This window comes from Cynara cardunculus (genome assembly GCF_001531365.2).
Source record: "Cynara cardunculus var. scolymus isolate 2C chromosome LG 10, CcrdV1, whole genome shotgun sequence".
Taxonomy (NCBI): domain Eukaryota; kingdom Viridiplantae; phylum Streptophyta; class Magnoliopsida; order Asterales; family Asteraceae; genus Cynara; species Cynara cardunculus.
The window spans coordinates 12,897,089-12,901,834 of record NC_037537.1 but is presented as its reverse complement, the minus strand read 5'-3'; positions in this window follow the sequence as shown (position 1 = coordinate 12,901,834).

Here is a 4,746-nt window from a genome sequence, read left to right as displayed (position 1 = left end):
ACATTTGGATATAAGGGTGACATTTGTATGTGTGTTGTATGATATAACTCTTTCTATTATATCCCTTAAGACTACCGTGGTCTGGAATCTTTATTTCTTTRTGATTTAWAGAYTTARRATCAAGGTTCTTATTGGAAATCATAGTCTGGATGTTATTGAGGAGAAAAACATCAGGTTTGGCCTATAACTTTATATAAACCTTGTTTGATTAGAAAAGGTTTAAAAGTGGCATTATATGAAACCTGATTGGTTCAAAGGTGTGAGAATTAAATAGTTGAGTGCTTAGTTTGAAACTAAAAATGATCTGGTATTATGTCCATATTTGTTCATATATTTGTTATATATATGAAAGGTTGTTTTCCATAAAGGTTTTGGTGATTTTCACCCTACAATAACATAAAAGGGTAACTCACTAGACCTTTTGGTCTAACCCTCAATTTGTGATTTTAACTATGTGTTGCAGGAGGTACGGACGGTAAGGAAAAGAGGAAAATGTAATATTTTCCTAAATACATTTCTGCTTGAAGATTTGTCTTGATGTACAGTTTTGATTGATTAGTACAAGATATGTATTTAAATTTTTGGATCTTGTATTTGGTTATAATAGATTCTTGTACTAAGAGACCTGAATGGAATAATATCATGTTTTTCTTTTGTATGAAATATGTGTTACGTGCAATGTGTGGTTTGGGGCATTACATATTTATATATGTTCAACCCATTTTCTCATATTAAGCAATCTGGACAGATTGCATTTTATCAAAACTGAGGTCAAAATGGAAGGTCTTAACTTGATGTTTTTCAATGGTTCCAAKAGATGATTCAAATATTTTGGACTTTTGTTTTTAGAGAAAATACAAACAGCGATAATGTTGACCAACAACGTGTTGGTTTCCAAAACATCGCTTTTAATGGTTAAATACTACATGCAATGTGATTTTTCTCTATTTTCTTGAGTTCTAAGTTTACATATCATAGATTACCACCATTTCGAAGACATTCTCATGTCTTTGACGAATAACCTCCCATCTTAGACACTCCAGAAAATTTTGAGCTCGAAGAGGAGAAGGGGGTATAAAGAAACGAGAAATATTATTATAAAAGATTCAAAAATAATAAGACTAATCTTATTACCCTTTTGCTTGATTTCTCTTGAAGACTTGAATGTTCTTCAAGATGTAAAGAATCTAAGTAGATTTTGGCAATTGGATTCGGTTGTGTGGAAGTCAAGAGGTTTTAGTGAGAGAAAGAAAGTAAAGTGAAAGTGTAATAGAATATTTTAAAAGAAGTGGGGTTTTTATATTAGAGTAAAAGGGTCGGCCCATTCATGGCCCAACCACCTCATTTTCATTTTTATTTTCTTATAAAGCTACGGCCCAACTAAAAGCTAGTTTAAATACATTTTTATCAATAATTGATAATAATTATTCATTATTAATCAAAATTCCAAATATTGTAAAATTATTTGCATATTCAAATGAAACTTTTATATTTAAGAATTGGATTTTATAATATCAACTTTATTTATTTGAGAATTTTTAATATATTTGGCATTACATAAGTTACTTTATCAGTTACCCGTCAGGACATGGTTTCCTGAATTATAATCTGGGAGCTGAGTCAATTAATTTCTCAATCAACATGACTACACCCTAATAAATTATAATCCTAAATATAAGAACCCTTTAATGATGCTAACCTGAAGTCCCGAAAATGACGGATGTCACAGTCTCCCCATGCCAGAAAAATTTCGTCCCGAAATTTGATTTCTCAATTCTTAGCTTTGGACCCGTTTGTGAATAAGTGAGGATACTTCTTTTCATAAAATCCTCTCTTTCCAATGTGTACTCCGGTCCATGCCCTGAGGTCTAGTGAACTTTTACAATCGGGATCTTACTACGCCTCAACTGTTTGACTTCTCTATCCATGATTTATATCGGTTTTTCAACGATGTGCAGATGATCATTGATTTGCACCTCTCCCAATGGTAGAACCAGTGTTTCATTAGTTAACACTTTTTAAGGTTTGATACATGGAATGTATCATGAATGGTGCTTAACTCATGTGGTAAATTTAGCTTATATGCCACTGGTCTAACTCTTTCAGTTATTTCAAATGGACCAATATATCAAAGGGACACAATTTGCCTCTTTTCCCAAAAGGCGTTACTCCTTTCCAAGGTGAGACTTTTAAGAGTACTTTATCTCCCTTTTGGAATTCCAATGTCTCCTTCGATTGTCCGTATAACTTTTCTAGCGATCTCTTGCAGCCTTGAGTCGATCCTTAATAATTACAATCTTGTCAGTAATTTCCTGAACTACATCAGGTCTTGTTAATTGCCGATCGCCGATTTCTAACCAACTGAGTGGGGATCTACACCTACGCCCATATAATGCTTCATAAGGCGCACACTGAATACTGGCATGATAGCTGTTATTGTACGCAAATTCAACTAATGGAAGGTGCGTATCCCAGCTTCCACCAGAATCTATGGCGCACGCACGTAACATGTCTTCCAATGTCTGGATGGTTCTTTCCGTCTGCCCATCCATTTGAGGGTGGTATGAAGTACTTAAATCTAGACGTGTGCCCAACCCTTTTTGAAGTGATTGCCAAAATCTTGACGTAAATCAACTGTCTCTATCCGATATGATGGAAAGTGGTACCCCATGCCGGGTGATGATTTCATTTATGTAAATCTGTGCCAGCTTCTCCATCTTATAATCTTCTCGGATTGGTAGGAAATGAACAGATTTTGTCAGTCGATCTACGATTACCCAGATTGCATCATGCCCTTTCCCAGTCCTGGGCAACTTAGTTATGAAGTCCATTGATATTTTTTCCCAATTCCAATGGGAATCTCAGGTTTTTGTAGTAAGCCGGATGGTTTTTGGTTTTCAGCCTTAATCATTGCGGAAGTTAAACACTTATTCACATACAAGGCAATGTCTTTCTTCATTCCAGACCACCAATAGTGTTCCTTCATTCCTTATACAACTTATCTGCTCCTGGGTGAATTGAATATTTTGATCGATGGGCTTCGTTCAAAATTATAGATCTAAGATTGCCAATCTTAGGAATCCAAACCCTACTTCCCAAGTAATTCACTCCATCGGACTTCAGTTGAAACTTAGTTTCCATGTGGTGTAGGGTCTCATTTTTCAATTTCTCTTCCTTCAATGCCTCTTTCTGATATTCGAATAGTGCTTTCAAACTCGTGGTTACTACCGCTCCCAAAGCTCACACCCTTGTTGGCTTTACCCTTTCCTTCATGCTCAAAGCATCAACTACTACATTAGCTTTGCCTGGATGGTACTAAATTTCACAGTCATAATCACTGAGCAATTCAACCCATCTTCTTTGTCTCATATTGTTAGCTCTCATATTTCATTTAATGTAAAAGTATGAAAAAGGATTACTGCAAGTGTTGATAGAAGGGTTCTACCACAGAAGACCACAGAGGACCAACAACAGAAGATTTAGAAAAGCGTACAAGTCAAGATTGACAGAACCTCTGTTGTCTCTCACAGAGGTTCTGGAAAATGGTCCTCTGTTATCAAGAGCTTACAAGTCATATCCAGCAGAGCCTCTTGGATGGCTCACAGAGGGTCTGCAGTCTATCTTCTGTGAAGAACTACTTCTTACTGTTTTACTTAGGTTGGTTAGCTGCACGTGCTTCTCACGTGACTATGTTTGTAATCTGATTTATTTGAACGGCTTAGATCATTTCACTTGTCTAGTCATGTCAGAAAAGCCGTTAGGAACTAGTATAAGTAGCAACTTAGGCCTTTGTAATTCGGTGCGCTTCAGTATTGTAATTGTCAATATTTTCAATAGAATTGAAAATCATTTGAAGCTATTCTCTCGTGTTATTCATATTCTTCATTTGTGTTCTTGATTGATTAACTACTCTGTTTGTTCTTATACTGTTTCTGCTGCATTGTTATTGTTCTTAAAGATCATCCATAGTATTTGGTTAATATCATAAGTTGAATCTAAAGGTCCTAACAATTGGTATCAGAGCAAAGATCAAATTCTAATTTGATTTATTCTGTTCTTGGTATTAATCTGCATTTGCTCAATAACACCAGTCTTCTTCTTCAGGTTATCCTGTTTTACTCTATTCTATCAATTTCATCTTATTTCTATTTTTCATCTTCTTTCAATGGTGAATCTGGCCAATACATCTTTCATGAGCACTGGTTCTCAATCTAAACCTCCCACACTTATACGTGAGGAGTACCCCCAATGGAAGGTGCGAATGGTTAATTTCCTGGAAGGAATTCACCCAAGGATATGTGAATTTCTTTATAATCCTCCTTATGTCCCCGTGAACTTAATTCCTAGAGTTCCAGCCACTGGAACAACTCCAAAAATTCCCGAGCATTATGAACCACGTCCTGTTGCAAACTGGAGTGATGAGGACAAAATTATGGTTGAATTGAGCAGCAAGTGCAAACGATTGTTAATTATGGCAATACCTCACGAAATCTTTAAATGCATCGATCACTGTCAATTATCCATGGATATTTGGGCAGAGTTAGAGAAGCAGATTGAGGGAGGTAAGAAAACTCTCAAAAACAATGGATCAATTTGCATTGACGAGTACCAGAGCTTCAAGGCAAAAGAAGGCGAATCCCTGTCTGACACATACAGAGACTGAACACCTTAATTAGTAACTGCAAGAGGTATGGAGCCATGAGAACGGCAGAGGACAACAACTCATTATTCTTGAAGAGCCTTGGA